This window comes from Erpetoichthys calabaricus, chromosome 12 (assembly GCF_900747795.2).
Source record: "Erpetoichthys calabaricus chromosome 12, fErpCal1.3, whole genome shotgun sequence".
Lineage (NCBI taxonomy): Eukaryota > Metazoa > Chordata > Cladistia > Polypteriformes > Polypteridae > Erpetoichthys > Erpetoichthys calabaricus.
In genome coordinates this window covers 26,231,534-26,249,468 of record NC_041405.2, presented here as the reverse complement: position 1 = coordinate 26,249,468, position 17,935 = coordinate 26,231,534, and positions in this window count along the sequence as shown.

The window sequence follows — 17,935 nt, the reverse complement described above, 5'->3', positions numbered from 1 at the left end:
GTGGCAAGACGGATGTCACGTGCATTGTTACTGTGCATTGTCATAGTGGATACCGATGTTTCTGTGATTGGGACCAGTATTTTGAATAAGGAGTGACATGTGTTTTTGGAGCCGAGACATTTTTTCTTCCGCGGTTTTAGAAGCGCGTTGTAGCTGGCGACGTGATTTGTGTATATTTGCGTTCTTGATTTGTTTCAGGGTGCACTGTTCCAATGCGATGTAATATTTGTCCACATACCCGAAAGCAGTATGGGCCATTGCTTTTTGGTGACCTGATATTTACTCCGGTAGATGCAAAATCAAATCAACTATTGTAGGATGTAATGCAGTTCATAAAGTTTTTACTTTCAGGTACTTCGTTAGTTAGAAGCTTCTGTCTGGGGGTTGTGACATTTTTTCTCCCTGAGTTTCAGAAGCGCGTTGTATGCGCCGCCGTGTATTTTGTTTTTTCATGCGGGTTCGTGTGTTTGGTCCCGTTATCCGAGCCGAATCGTTTTGTACCCGTGAGCGTGTATTCATGACTGTTGTTCTTCAGTGTGAGAAATATGGATAAGTAATAAGGAGGATCGCACTCACTGTTAAGATGGAGCCTTTTCTGCAGTTGAACGGTTAATAGTGCTTTATTGTAAGGAGATCCACCTATGCTGCATAGTGTGAAGGTGTTGAGATGACGTATGTTTAATATGGACGGTTCCTTTAGAAATGGGGCCTTGGGTGTCACTTCTTATTGATGTTAGTGTGTTTGTGGGTCTGATTGGTCGTCGTTGTGAACGTTTCGTGTGCCATGTCCGTAGTCTGTCCTGTTTCGTCTCTAAGGGGCTTGGTGTGGCGGTCACGGTTTCTTTTTTTTGGTGTGTTAGGAGCTTGTGGGGGGGGGGGGGGTGCTTGGAGGTGGGTGTGGGATTTGTGGTGCGCGAGCGTTTTTTTTGTTTTTGTGTGCTAGTTTCGAGTGCAATGGGTTTCGTGCGGTGCTGTGTGCGTCGCCTGCGTTTGACTCCTTTTTTCTGTGCTGACTCCTTTTTTCTGTGGTGGAGGCGCCTCATTTCTTTGACTCCCTTTTTCTGTGCTCATTCCTTTTTTCTTTGACTCCTTTTTTTCTGTGCTCACTCTCACTCTCATTTCTTGGGGCGCCTGCGCAGTACGTCTTTTTGCGGCTACGGCCCATGGCCGGATGTCCCTGCGTCCATCCGGTTTAGCATTCTCGGTTAGTAATGTGGATAGCATGAAAGGATTCAACAAACACAGGAAAATGTCTGGGGGCAGCCACCTGTATACTTAAAATAGGCTGCCAACGATGAAAGTTTGGTTCAATGAAAAACAGGTCTCAACAGACTTCAGTCCAACAATAGAACAGTACAGACAGGCCAACCTGGTGGTTTTAAGGCCAGGCAGGGGAAGTGATGTCATTGGGGCAGGAACTGGAAGTGACGTCATCGGGGGTTAGGGGATGAAACTGGAGGTGATATCATCAGGCCCGGAAATGGAGGTGATGTCATCGGGCCCAAAACCAGAAGTAACGTCATCAAGTCCATGGTTGGTCTACCAATGAAAAGGAGGAAGGATCAGTGCACTCTGCCACCCCCTGGTCTGGCACGGACTTATCCCTTTGTTGGCCCTTCAGCTGCCTCCCATGCATACGTGTGTGACAACAGAAACACTTGACCTGCTCAAGTTCCAATAAGCGCCTCCAAACTCTTTCATCCTACAACAAGCGGATGATCCAAACACACTGCTAAGGCAACACAGGGGATTTTCAAAGCTAAAAAATGGAAAATTCTTTCTTCAGCAGACTATCCATATGCTGAGAGAAAACCTAAAGGGGATGAGCCCCCAGAAACCAGCAGGACCTGAAGACCCTCAGCATCTGGTCATGTCTATGAATCAGACTTCAAGCAATCATTGAATGTAAAGGATATGCGACAAACATGACAACGGCTTAATAGACCTGCCATTGCTGTGACCCAAACATTATGGCAAGGGAGGGCAGAGGGGGCGGTCCACCGCAGGCAGCAGATTTTTGGGGGCAGCATTATTGGACAAATGGCTCAGTATAATTCATGTATAAGCAGCAGGGTTGGGAAAAATATCACTCATGAATGAAAAAAGTAAAATTCTCTGATTTTTACCCACAAATGATTCAAAAATAATTTTCAGACTGTATTTCTGTGACAGCATCAGACACAGCAGTTGAAATTTATGAGGCAATAACAAAAATAAAGATAAACATTACATCGATAATAATTTCTAGGAAGATAAACAATTTACAATTTATAATTTTGTTTCGTTATCAATCTGAATGCGTTCTTGCTCTGCGCAGAAAACATGCTCATCTATCACTTGTACACTACACTGGTTCTGGTTTTCACAGAGTAATTATATGAAACTAATAATTAGAACACGGCTTATCAGTGCGTCTATACTATATTCTTGTCTAGTTGATGCTTATAAATAATTATATGTGAATAATTATTGCTGTTTCTCTATATATGAAAAAATATATACAAAATTCATCTTAATTTTTCTCTATATGTCATTTTAATTTTCTTTTTAAATAGGTTAACATATTCAGATATGTTGGAGGGCGGCAAATTGAAGCCCCGCCCCGCCCCGAGCGGCACGAACTCGAGCTACGCCACTGCATTATAGTGCCCTGAAATATGGAGGACTGTGTATAAAACGTGTTGTCATTTCTACAGCGTGTTACCAGAATGAATGCAAATCCCCTTCAATGAAAATCTGCAATGTTCACTTTAATCCAGTGTTGTGCAAGTTCACAAATCACAAGAACTCACTCAAAGTTCAGTTCACACAGATTAAAATGAATAAATTCACGTTTATAGTTCACCATTTCAATTGTGAACTCGTTCATGTTCAGTTCATTTTGTATCTTTAAGGAGTGAGAATAAATGACCCATGAGTTTACTTTTTTTCAATTTTGCATGCCTTATATTAGGCTATTACAGTGTTCTTGAATAAAATACAATAATTATGAAGACTCTTTTTATTTAAATACACTTTATTGAGTTATACCCAGTAACAAACACATATAACCATATATGCTAATATCCTCCTGGTCAATAAAGAAATTAAATGGATGCAAGTGTCTATATAAATTACCGCTCTATTTCCAACCGTGTGACACAAATGGTGACTGTAGAACCAGTGCGTAGGTCAAAATTTGCATCACATATTGCACGTCCAACAGGGAAAAATATAAAGTGGCCTCGCGGAGTACCACATTTTGCTTAAAGCGAAAGCGAAGCTTCAACACGTGCCCACGTCAGCGGGGGTTCACCTTAAGCACAAGCAGGCAGACACTGACGGCGCCTATTTGATTTTACATTATTTTTTCCGAATACAAATAAATGGCAAAAAATTTGTACGAAATAAATCCACTATTTGTGTTTATCTGAATACCGGATTCGGATTCAGCTCCACCTCTATATTACAGGGTAAGACAAAACGTTTAACTTAAACCAGATCCAGAATGCCACCTAAAACTGAACTCGCTCACGTTCAGCTTCATCACTTGCAAATACGTTACGTTAAGTTCACCGTTCTTAGAAAAATTAGCTTGTTCAATAAACGTGCTCTTATGAACTCATTTATGCACAACATTGCTTTAATCACATTTGATTTGTCATTTTAAACTGGGAAGCAGAGGGGTAAATCAAGGAAAACGGTGTCCTTGTCCCAAACTTTCCAAAGGGCCCTGTATATAAATATACTCTAATTAATGATAAATGAAAAACGTCAAACATGGCTGGCATTGCTTTACTGTGACTTGCATAGCCAAACATAACAAATTATAACATTGCATTACAGTCTCAAATCTGTTTAATCTGATACATTATTATAAATATAAACTTTTTAAGTAACATCATTTTTAGTTGAGAGCATTGAGAATAATTTAATTCTGCTTAACAGAGGATAAAATAAATTACAATTATGATGCCAGAGCCATCAAGGTAATGTGATCCCTGCAGCCTAGTTCTTGAAGATAAGATTAAACGAGCTGCATGTTGATTACATCTCGCTGTTGAGATAACTTGTTTGCTACATCTGCCAGTTGTGGTATCAAATTTACTTCATACCAGTGTATTGCAGATAGGACAGCTTGCGATCCGTATTTCTAATTTGATTATCAATAATGATGATATTTTTATGACAGCTGCGGTGCTGAAAAGCCCCGCTGAATCTTTTCTCGGCTTTTCCCCTCCTTCCACTTGCGCTGACAGTCACATATTCATCGTGTTGCCTTATACATAAATTCAACATGACTTTTTCAAGGTCACAGGCATCACAGCTAATGAATCTGGTATTTGGAATCAGAAACACCAAGTCACCCCCAACATGTGTATTCATTTATGTACATAGAATATCGAGCGTATAAATTTGCACTCTTGTCAAGGGTTTGTCTGTGCCTCTCCTGCATTACATATTCATGGCCCTGTGTGCCCTGCAGGGTTTGGGCGCAGGCAGGAGGGTGTGTGCCGTCACATTTCTTGTTTCTTTTGTCACTTGCACTCCTCTGTATGGCACACTTCACAGTAAGTATGATCGTGTAAGCTCTGTGCAGGAGTTAGCATAACACTTGTGTATTTTGTACTGCTGGAAGCTATTCTGTTAATAGGCTGTCATTAAATTCAGGCTTATTACATGAAAGGTTTTGGATTTGTAGCCTTCGCGAAGTGTTGTGTATATCAATCTTCTGTCACTTATCTGGGACGGACTTGTGGGGCATCTGCAGCCTATCCCAGTAATCATAGATTTAAGACAGAACAACACCTGGACAGGGAAGTTCACTGCAGGGCATACACACACACACACACACCTCAAGGGTTTATTTAACAATGCCAATTTGTAGCGGACTAAAAAACCCAGTTAAGATTCACACCATCGATATGACGGTGATTTATTTATTTTTTCAGTGGGGATCCCATGAGCGCACCCAGCCTTGTCCCGACTCACACACACTTCCTCACAGAGACAAAAAAGCAACCGGTAATAAAAAAGAAATTAAAGAATGTTTTAAACAGTAATAAATGAAATATATGCAAACTACAATGATCCCACCCCAGTTCCCCTTACGGTGATATATAATAAACACGAATTCAAAAATAACAAACCACTAACAAAAACCACACACGATGAAGTCCATGAAAACGGCAACTGATGAAATGAAATGATGGAGGTAGATAGTCCAGAGATCACCACGCTGTATATAAATGTAAAGGTCAGTCCTACCGGTATTTCTTGATGAGATGATGATGTATGAATGGGACTAGCAGCGCTCCTTTTTTCGCAGGATGACAACAAATCCTCGGACAGTCCTCATGCAGCAGGAAGACACCAGACAGTCCATACACCCAAAACAGGAGACAATCCAGGACAAAACAAGAATCCACAAGTATCAAAATGGGAAGGCAAACAGACAGGCAACTCCAGACAAGAAACACAAAAGACTTTTTCTTCTCTGTATAACTGGCCTTCTTTTAAATGTAGCAGCGGCCTTCTTGTCCCCAGCAGCCCCTGCACCCTCAGCTGACTACCAATCAGAGCCACTGCAAGGACTGCTGGGAGTTGAAGTTTCATTCCCTAGTAGTACCACTACAAATTCATCTAAGCTGCATGCCTTTGGACTGAAGGAGGAAACCCGAGCTTTCCCCAACTCCACACAGGAATCACCCAGGTTGTGAATTCCAGGTTGACTTATTGTGAAGTAGCACTGCTACCTCTGTTTACACCCTGCCGCCTGGGTATTGCACATTCCCTTTAAATTAAAAAAAATGTATTCTAGAAAAATAACTAATAGATTTTTGTAAATAGCCAGTTCCCAACTGTACTTTTTGAAGTTATGAAGCAAATATTTTTTTTTAGCAAAACCAAATGCACGACTGTAATATTGTCAGTTTGTTATGTATATTTCTGCACTGTTTTGGGTTTTTGTCTGTTGTAAAGAGGAGACAAAATAACGTCAATGAGTTGTAGCACCACCCTGCTGACCCCATATAATCACAAAAGTTGTAAGCATAAAAGGTACAAAAAGGTGCCGATACGTCTTTTCACATGAGAGCTCAAAATTTCAAAATGGCTGTCTTTCTGATCGTAAGGGTTCCGGGCAGGAAGAGGCGGGTCCTAAGGATGGACAATGGAAGTGATGTCAGCAGTGGAATGGCCATCAGTCATCCGTCCTGCAGCAGGAGGAAGGAACAATGTGTTATAACAATGCTGACCCGTGGTTTGGCAAATGACTACCATCACCATCATTACGGCAATTGCACTTCTCCTTATCACTCAGTGGATACAACAACTCCTTATATTTCTTAGGGATACTAAGTGTCTTTTTGAATTCTAGTTACAAATTCCTTCTGACTTTGATTTACAATTTCATATTGTCCTTTCAATTCATGTTGATTTGATTTTGTTTCGCTTTCCCAGCTTTGACTCATTCTCTGCTAATTTTCGCTCACAGTAATCCTCGGACACCAACAGTTTATAAAATCGGTGATCCTGGATTTTTGAAACATTTGTGGATAAAAATCAGAGAATTTTACTTTTTTTCATTCATAAGTGATATTTTCCCGAACCCTGCTGCCTACACACGAATTGTACTGAGCTTTTTGGCCAATAAATGTGCCACACAGGGCGGACTGCCCTCTCCGCCAGCCCCTAGCTATGTCACTGGTCACATGATATTAAATCTTAATTCAAATCCTGAAATACATTTTCAAGTGCACAGTCATCCTTTCATTTTCTTAACGCAGGTGTTTCTTTATAAACATTTGTTTAGTCTGAGTCTAGTTTAGCAGCAGCAGGCACTGGCCAGGAACACGTCCCAGAAAAGGTGCCAGTCCCTTAGAAGGTGCACATCCACACTCACTCATTTGATCAGAACGTCAAGTTTTCAGTTACCCCGAAGCTGAGTACCCACACTGATAGAGCAAAAGAGAAAATATTCCACACATATGATATCTTGGCTCCCAGACATCTTCATTGTGTGCTAGCCAATACTTTGTTGTGTTGCTGTTAAGCATCTGAGTAGACAAATAGATCCGATTGTAAATTAATTTCATTCACAAAGCCTTAATTCTTTCAATATCCCTGTGTGCAAAAGTATGCTTGAATTATGTTTTGACCATTTGGGCATTTGCTATAACTTGTACAAGTTTATAATGCTGACATACATATGGTTAAAATTAAGTGCCAATTTATACAGTGCAGACGCAGGTCCCTTGAAGAAACTTCTGACGATCCTGGTTTTTCCCTTATCTGTACTCACAGTTTCCTGCCCATTAACCATCTTGTAATTTTATTTCATTTGTTACGGCTGATACCTATGGTTTCTTGCCTCAGGATTAATCTCCTGTGCGGAATAGTATCAAAGGCTACTGATAAAGAGGATAATAAAACAGGGTGGGGGGGGGGGGGCGTTCATTGAAATCTAATGACAATGTAATTGATGAACGAGCACTATGAAGTGCATGTGGCATAGCTCTGCGTTTCAAGAGGAATCTGCCTTATTGGATATATGCAGTGGTGTAATAAATTAAATTGAACAGCTGGACATTTTAACATATGCTTGGGAAATTTTTGAAAGCATAATTAGAGGTGTGTTTTTTTTTTGATTTGATCATATCTATGACTAGGGGGCTGTGCCCCCTGCTCTCTTCGCTCAAACCACCCCCTCCCCTCTCCACCCCGGGCACACCGCGTACCAGCTGCTTCACGTCTCTGCAGCTCGCATTGTGAAGGGGGGGGGGGGGTGCTGAATGCACGCTAAGGAGATGCAGACAGATCAGCTGCTGTCTTGCTGCTGCTGCTGCTGCTGAGCAGCGTGTTCTGCTTGTCACGCTGTGCATCGATCATTTAAAAGCCTGTGCAGCAGCTGTCCTTTTGTCTCACTGTCTTGTCTCACAGAACGTTAAAGTGTCTCCATGAAAATCATCTCCTTCCAAGCCTTCTAAGATTTCTTTTCATAAAAGAGAGATATGTAATATGACCACAAGGGGGCGACTGAGAGCCCCAAACTATAGACACAGTAAAGCACCACATGTTAAATGAATAAAATCTTATTCTTCTTTTGGCTGCTCCTGTTAGGGATTGCCACAACAGATCATCTTCTTCCATAACTTTCTGTCCTCTGCATCTTGCTCTGTTACACCCATCACCTGCATGTCCTCTCTCACCACATCCATAAACCTTCTCTTAGGCCTTCCTCTTTTCCTCTTCCCTGGCAGCTCTATCCTTAGCATCCTTCTCCCAATATACTCAGCGTCTCTCCTCTGCACATGTCCAAACCAATGCAATCTTGCCTCTCTGACTTTGTCTCCCAACTTCCCAACTTGAGCTGACCCTCTAATGTACTTATTTCTAATCCTATCCATCTTTGTCACACCCAGTGCAAATCTTAGCATCTTTAACTCTGCCACCTCCAGCTCTGTCACCTGCTTTCTGGTCAGTGGCACCGTCTCCAACCCATATAACATAGCTGGTCTCACTACCGTCCTGTAGACCTTCCCTTTCACTCTTGCTGATACCCGTCTGTCACAAATCACTCCTGACACTCTTCTCCACCCATTCCACCCTGCCTGCATTCTCTTTTTCACCTCTCTTCCACAATCCCCATTACTCTGTACTGTTGATCCCGAGTATTTAAACTCATCCACCTTTACCAACTCTATTCTCTGCATCCTCACCATTCCACTGACTTCCCTCTCATTTACACACATGTATTCTGTCTTGTTCCTACTGACCTTCATTCCTCTCCTCTCTAGAGCATATCTCCACCTCTCCAGGGTCTCCTCAACCTGCTCCCTACTATTGCTACAGATCACAATGTCATCAGCAAACATCATAGTCCACGAGGACTCCTGTCTAATCTCATCTGTCAACCTGTCCATCACCATTGCAAATAAGAAAGGGCTCAGAGCCGATCCCTGATGTAATCCCACCTCCCACTTGAATGCATCCGTCACTTCTACCGCAGACCTCACCACTGTCACACTTCCCTCGTACATATCCTGTACAACTCTTACATACTTCTCTGCCACTCCCAATTTCCTCATACAATACCACAGCTCCTCTCGAGGCACCCTGTCATATGCTTTCTCCAGGTCCACAAAGACGCAATGCAACTCATTCTGGCCTTCTCTAAACTTCTCCATCAACATCTTCAGAGCAAACATTGCATCTGTGGTGCTCTTACTTGGCATGAAGCCATACTGCTGCTCACTAATCATCACCTCACTTCTTAACTGAGCTTCCACTACTCTTTCCCATAACTTCATGCTGTGGCTCATCAATTTTATCCCCCTGTAGTTACTGTAGTCCTGCACATCCCCCTTATTCTTAAATATCAGCACCAGTACACTTCTTCTCCACTCCTCAGGCATCCTCTCACTTTCCAAGATTCCATTAAACAATCTGGTTAAAAACTCCACTGCCATCTCTCCTAAACACCTCCATGCTTCCATAGGTATGTCATCTGGACCAGCGGCCTTTCCATTTTCCATCCTCTTCATAGCTGTCCTTACTTCCTCCTTGCTAATCCGTTGCACTTCCTGATTCACTATCTCCACATCATCCAACCTCTTCTCTCTCTCATTCTCTTCATTCATCAGCCTCTCAAAGTACTCTTTCCATCTGCTCAACACACTCTCCTCGCTTGTGAGTACGTTTCCATCTTTATCCTTTCACCCTATCCTGCTGCACATCTTTCCCAGCTCGGTCCCTCTGTCTAGCCAATCAGTACAGGTCCTCTTCTCCCTCCTTAATGTCCAACCTCTCATGCAACTCATCATACGCCTTTTCTTTAGCCTTTGCCACCTCTCTCTTCACCTTGCGCCTTATCTCCTTGTACTCTTGTCTGATTTCTGCATCTCTTTGACTATCCCACATCTTCTTTACCATCCTCTTCCTCTGTATACTGTCCTGTATCTCCTCATTCCACTACCAGGTTTCCTTTTCCTCCTTCCTCTTTCCAGATGTCACATCATGCACCCTTCTTGCTATTACTCTTACTACATCTGCTGTAGTTTCCCAGCTGTCTGGTAACTCTTCACTGCCACCCAGTGCCTGTCTCACCTCCTCCCTAAACTCAACCTTGCAGACTTGCTTTTCATCTTCCACTATTTGATCCTTGGCTCTGCTCTCACTCTCTTCCTCTTCTTGATCTCCAAAGTCATCCTATAGACCACCATCCTATGCTGCTTAACTACACTTTCCCCTGCCACCACTTTGCAGTCTTCAAGCTCCTTCAGATCAACTCTTCTGCATAGGATGTAATCTACCTGTGTGCATCTTCCTCCACTCTTGTACGTAACCCTATGTTCCTCCCTCTTCTTAAAATACGTGTTCACCACAGCCATGTCCATCCTTTTGGCAAAATCCACTATCCTCTGACCTTTTTCATTCCTCTCCTTGACACCATACCTACCCATCACCTCCTCGTCTCCACTTTTCCCTTCACCAACATGCCCATTGAAATCCGCTCCAATCACCTCTTTCTGTCCCTTGGGGACACTGTTCATCACTTCATCCAATTCACTCCAAAAATCTTCTTTCTCACCCATTGCACACCCAACTTGCGGTGCATATGCACTAACAACATTCATCATCACACCTCCAATTTCCAGCTTCATAATCATTACTCTGTCTGACACTCTTTTCACCTCCAAAACACTCTTGACATACTGTTCCTTCAGAATAACTCCTACCCCATTTCTCCTCCCATCCATACCATGATGGAACAATTTGAATCCACCTCCAATCCACCTGGCCTTACTTCCCTTCCATTTAGTTTCTTGCACACACAATATATCAACCTTCCTTCTCTCCATCATATCTGCTAACTCTCTCCCCTTACCAGTCATACTGCCAACATTCAAAGTTCCTACCCTCAGTTCCACTGTCTTTACTTTCCTCCTCTCCTCCTGCCACCGGACACGTCACCTCCCTCTTCTTCTCCTTCTTCTTCTTCGGCTTCTTCGGCCAACAGTAGCCCAATTTCCGCCAGCACCCTGTTGGCTAACAGTACTGGTGGCGGTCGTTGTTAACCCGGGGCTCGACCGATTCGGTATGGAAATTTGTATTGTTGTCCGCATATTGATTTGGCAAAATTGTACACCGGATGCCCTTCCTGACGTAACCCTCCCCATTTATCTGGGCTTGGGACCGGCATGAAGAAACACACTGGTTTGTGCATCCCCTCTGGCTGGGTTACATTAAATGAATAAAATAAACATTTTTTATTCACTATCAGCACATTTCCACAATCCTTCTCCAGCAATGAACCACAATTTACAACAATTAAACAAATTCTTCCCCCTCTCCACTGAATATTGTCCACCACCTCCTGATTCTGAGTCATCCATGAGTGGCAGCAGGCTTCCTTTAACCCAGACCCCGGAATGCTTCCAGTGCTAGGCCGTAGCTTCCAGGCACTTCTAAATGTACCCTCTGGAAGGAATCAGTGTAGTTTTGGCACTTGCTATTTTTGCTCTTGTTATAGTTTAGCCTGGATTTTATCCCTGCTCAAGTAAATTGTTGTATTTCATGTTATTTTTTATGTTTTGTTAGATTGTATTCTATATCTTGTCATATTTTTCATGTTTTTATCACTATGTGCTGAATAGTACTTTCTTCATTATATGATTTAGTTATGTGCCCTGCACCCTTAAAATAGAGTTTCAAGGGCCAGGGCCACCATGATGTCCTGCTATAGGACCACCTTCTGCCTCTTTAAGGCCTTACAGAGGGTCAGGCTGCCAGTTTCACACTGAGTTTGGAGAGGTGTTAAGACCCTTTCAGGATTTTCTGGATTCATTAATGTTTTGCTCTGTTGTGGATTTTGTCTTTGGTTTTTGCATCGGGATGTGTTTGCCTTTTAAGGTTTACCTTTTTTGGGTGTGTTTCTGTCTTTTTCTTTGAGTTGCTTTTTTTGTGCTTGTTTTTATTAATAGATAGTGAATTCAGAGTGCATTCAGACCCCTTCATTTTCTGCACAGTTTATTGTGTTGTAGATGTATTTCAAATGCATCCATTTGCCAGTTGTGCCCATCCGTCTACACTCAATAACCCATAATGACACGTTTTCAAAAATGTTTGCAAATTTATTTAAATCCAAGCACTGTAATCTCTCATTCAGATAAATATTCAGGCTGTAGCACTCCAAATTGAGGTCAGGTGTGTCCTGTTTGCTTTAATTGTCCTTGAGACATGTCTAGAACTTGATTGGAGATCTCCTGTGGGAAACTGAATTGATAGGACATTAGAAAGACTGACCCCTGTGTATATAATGTAAGTTCCCACAATTCATAGTGCATGTTAGGACAAAAAAACAAGGATCTCCCTGTAAGCCATGGGCCTTGGTCAGAGAGTTGACTAAGAACCTAATGGTCACTCTAACAGAGCTTCAGAAGTCCTCTGCTGAGATGGTTGAACCTGTTGAAAGGATAACCATCTCACCATCACTCCATCAATAAGGTGTTTATGGCAAAGACAGGAGTCACTCTTAAGTAAAACGAATATGACAGCATGTAAAGAACTTTGAGAGCATGAAGATAACGGTTCTCTGGTCTGATGAGACAAAATGGAACTCTTTGGTCAAAAACCCAAAACACTGTGTCTGCTGAAGACCATGCATTGGTATTTACTTGCCTAATAACATTCCTCTGGTGAAGCATGGTAGCATTTGGGCTTCTCAGGCACAGAGGGAAGTAGCAAAATGCAGGTGGGGTCCATGAAAAAACCTGCACCACGGTGTATATGACTATAGACTCAGGTGATGGCTCACAATTTCAACATAATTACCAAGCCATACACCAAGACAATGCTAGAGTTGCTTTGGAACAAGTCTCCGAATGTACTTGAGTGGCCCAGCCAAAGCCCAGACATAAATCTAATAGAACATCTGTGGACAGACCTGAAGATAGAAGATTAGAGACACTTCCCATCCAATCTACAAGAGAAGAAGATCTGCTAGGAAGAATGGGATAAATTACCTAAATTCTGACATGTTAAGCTTTCAGACACTTAGCCAAGGAAAACTGAAAATGTAATTCCTGCCAACAGAATGTCTGCTGTCACACATGTGCACATGGGAGGCACCTGAAGGGCTCAGACAGGGATAATTCCATGCCAGACCAAGGGGCGGCAGGGTGCACTGATCCTTCCTCTTTTTCATCAGCAGACCAACTTGGGGAAATTGGACTCGATAACGTCACTTCTGGTTCCGGCCCCAATGACATCACTTCCCCTACCAGGCTTTAAATCCTCCATATTTGCCTGTCTGTACTGTTCTGTGTTGGACTGAAGACTTCCGATTTGGCAGTCTATTTCAAGTATACGGGCAGCTGCCCCCAAACCTTTCTCTGTGCTTTGTGAAATCTTTTCACGCTACAAAGTACTGAATTATGGGACTGAATACTTTTACGATTGAGAGATTTCAGTTTTTGGATTTTAACAAAGTTTCAAACCTGTATGAAAACTTGTTTTTACTCTGTCACTATGGATTTTCGAGTGAAGACTGGATGAGCAACTATGGCAAATGTATCCATTTAAAATTATATCTACAACCCAATAAATTATGCAGAAAGTGAAGGCATCTAAATATTGTCTAAATCCACTGTAAATAAATTCTTCATTTATTAAGATTACTGTTTGGCCTTGTTGTGTAAGCCAGAGGTTTCTGTGGTTTCCTCTCCCTTGAAGGGTATTTTTTATCACATATGGTGATGATGAAGCAACGTGACATCAGTTCCTGCTTCCTTAATAAGATGGCTGCGTTGAGCTCACAGCATCCTAGCTCTGGGGGGTATTTTTCGTACGTCGCTTAAATCATCTGAGATCAGGTGCCTCATCTTGGATAAGTTAATGCCGGTGACACTCATCTGGGATAGGTCGGTTTTTCAAACACAGCCGTGTAGTAGATTAGTTTAGCTTGATCTAATCATACGAGATGAATGCGCGCGCCCGCGCTGAGTGAAAAGCCCTTATATATTGAGTCTAGAAAACATGATCAGCAAGTCTTTGATAGGCTGTAACAAAATGACTAAAGAACGGGCACATTTTTTTTTCACACACGCGGCGCAAGACCTTTTATTCGGAGGACATGAAGAATTTCAAGATTTAATATGCACAAGGGGTAACACTACAAAAGCAGCCCAAACCAGAAAAGACGGCTGGCAAAAAGTAGCCGACAAATTAAACGCTAAGTAGTGTGCATTGTACTTACTGAAAGCAGCATTTCATTTCCTATGTGTCAGATTAATTATTATTTAATATGTCATAAATCCAGATCAAATGTGAGCACAAGGAGAACATGGGAACAGGTTAAAGTGAAGTACAAGAATATACTTCAAACTGGTAAATATTGGTATATAACTATTTAAAGAATTGTTGACATAAATAATCATATATAATATAAAAAACATTAATTTTAAAGCTAATAAGAAGGCAGACAAGCAAAAAACAGGTGGCGGTCCACACCTAACCCCTGCAGAAGAGTTGGCTCTCCAGCAAAATGCCCATTGCCCTGTTTCTGAGGGCATTCCTGGGGGAAGCTCCTCCTCAGAACCAGTGGCAGGATGCAGTGTTCACTTCATTTCAGGTAAAGGATGGTCATTGCATATATTTGTCCTCAATGTGTGCCATAGGTAGGTTCTATATAGCCCTCTTTTTTTGTTGGGTCAGTTGCAGGGAATGTCATACCCCTTGAACCTGTGTCTGACCAACGAGATATTGACGAAGGTCAAATATTTGATGAAGACACTGTGTCTGATTATTCATCAGGAGGAGAGGTACATTTTCCAAATAATGTTTGATCAAACTCCACTCTGATCAGTCTCATGTGCCCCAATCACATTTGGAAATCCTGGTAATGAGAATGTTAGGCTGATTGAGATTCTTCATAGAACTGTGGGTGTTTTAGCCTGTGTATTACCTACCTGCAATGGCATGAAACGCCTCTTTTATTGTCTGCACACGCAGGTGTCCAGGAAACACTATGAAAACCCGAAGGAAATATTTCAGAGCCAAACAGACTTTACGAATTGCCTGGCAAACTGCACTTTTAGATAGATTTTCCGCATCGCCTACACTATATAAAAAAGTGCCGCTTGGTACAATATTTCCCCTCGGCTAAAGCGGTATCTTTCGAAAAGAATTTCCTCCAGGAGCAATCACGCAAAACCCTCTCTATATGAAATTCTCTTCTAATTTGCGCACCAATATCAATTGGTTGCTCATTCATGAACGGCGAAGCCATGACTGGATGATTTCCACGCACCGTCACCGATTACGTGTGTAAACTAATCCTTGTTTACATCGAACAAACCTGCTCTGAGCAGGTTTGAGGATTAGGATGTGTTGCTATGACAACACTTCCAGCAAGAGTTTTGAAAAACCGACAGATCCAGGATCAGGCCAAATCATCAACAATTACATCCAGCTAAACGACTAATCCACGTACGAAAAATACCCCCCCGGACTAGAAATCCTACTCAGTGTTGAAATGTTTTGTACACATTTTCGACTTGGAGTCTATAGCTTTGCATTTTGTCTTTGCCATTTAGTCTGGCTTGCTCTTCTGGTATTCTGACCCCTGCCTGATCTTCAGATACAAATGTTGCTTTGCCACTTTTGTTAATTCATCAGGTGGTTTTCTTGTCTACTTATCTGGCCAGTGGGCCTTGTGTTCAAAGGTACCAATTTGAATCTTCTAGATTAATAGAAATGTTGCTCACTTCCTTGTACTTTTTTTAACTCATTTTTAATTTTTACCTGAAAACTCAAAGTTTGGTCCATTGTAATTTATCACTCGAATTATCGTGCATTTTATCCTCATTCTTTTGAATTGTTCTCTTTTTTGCCTTATGTGTTTTATGAAGAGTGATATAAAAAATAAACCGTATCATTATATTTTTTCCTTCTACACAGGGTGAAAAAATACTTGTTTTACATTTTGAAAAAGGTGTTAGCCAAAGCTGAATATTAATATCTCAGAGTCAGTAAGAAGGAGAATAAAATGATTACCAAAAATGCAATATTGACAAAGATTTATTGAAATGGTTGTCCCCATGATTTTTATTCAACATTGTGCCAAAGTAAATAGTTGGCCACTGCTAATGAATACTGTACATGGTGCCCAGCCTTTGGTTTAATTTGATACAGAAGTGCAGATATTTTCTTTTCCTATAATTCATAGAGAGAATTTATGGAGAAGGACATTGATGAATCCATATGGGAAAATATTCTTGACTATTAGTGATAAACTGCATCAGGCACTAGTGCATTTGGGCACAAAGAAATGCTTCAAGCTGAAAGTGGCCTGACAAAGGCCCTATTGCTTCTGAGTCACAAAGACATGTAGATCTCGCATCTCAAATCCAAGTCACGACTATAAATTTATAGGGAGGATTAAAATAAAAAAGTGAGTAAAAACTGCAGAGAAATACAGAAAAAATAGGAGCAGCCAATACATTTTTTTATTGGTAATCACAGAAATTGATAGCAGCTCACATTACATCAAATATATATTAGAATATTCTTGCAAGAAAAAATACAAACCTTTCAAAATTGCACTTTTACGGTAAATTTTGTTTGCAGATGGAGCACAGGGTCAAAAAGAGACTCCAAGGCATGAATTAGACCTGAACAGCTATACTGTACAGCCCAGTGGCGGACCGTGCATTTCACACCTAGGCCTTCAGTAGTGCTCTGTCTGAATCAACCCGCCCCTCAAAAACAAATTTATGGTTATAAAAACCATCTTAATATGCAGAAATACAGTATAAAGAGCCGTTGCATCGCAGATAGATAACTCCTGTAGCCACAGTAAATGCCTTTATTGAATAGACAAACCAGGGGTGATCAAGTTCCTTTCTACTGCAGCTACAGCCGCAACACACATAAAAAACATCAATAATAACTCATAAACTTGCAATATTATTTAGGAAAATCGCAACATTTTACTCACCAAAAATTCGGATTATTTGTAAACAAAATCCATCCTCCTCTCTTTCCTCAAAAACAGTTCAATTCCTCTGTCGTACAGATTATTCGTGCGCTTCAGTTCCATCACGAAGTCCCTTTCTATCGCCATCGAAGCTAAAGCTGAATGTCGAACCTGCCCTGTCGTATTTCTGGCATAAGTTTTAATTCGCTTTAGGGCTGAAAATGTCCGCTCAACAGAAGCAGTGGACACGGGAATGGTCACCGCCAAACATACCAATGTGTACAGCTGCCCCATGATGCTCTCATTCAGATTTTTCTGATGAAGGAAGTCAAGGAGATCAGTGGGAGATTTTCCTGCAAAATCATCCATGGCATACATTACAGTCAGTTCTGTTTTTAGCCGAGTCAGATCGAAAAGTGTTAAACTGGAGAAGGCTGCATGCAGGAAATTTTTCTTGTATTCCCGAAACTTCTGGGGGTCGAGGAGCGTGACAAACATCAGTTTTTCGTGGTCTTGAAATCTGGTCTGTGTCTGGCAAATAATATTGTCCAGAATCCTGCCATGGAGTTGGCGGTAGTGTGCGCGAGGATCTTGCGCTTGACCTCTTCATGCGCTCGGAGTGCTTGCGGTGCATTCAGTGGCCTCGTAGAGTTCCTCATATCAGCTTCTATCTCGCTCAATGGTGTCACAGAACTCCTTTACCCTAGCCAGACAAAACTGCACATCCAATTTTTTGTCCTGTAGTATTGAAAAGAGCACATCTGAATACTCAAAAATGCAATTGAATGTGTGAAGCAAAAAACAAAACTCAAAATCACCCAGACGTGCTTTAAATCCATCAGCACAGCGCACTGTGTCCTCATCATACTTGTCATGATGCTCCAGAATGTGATGAAACAGTTCCTTTAGAGCATCTCTCTTCTCTATCCAGTCAATGGGTCTGAATACGGTGACGTTGCCGTATGCCTGCTAGAGGGC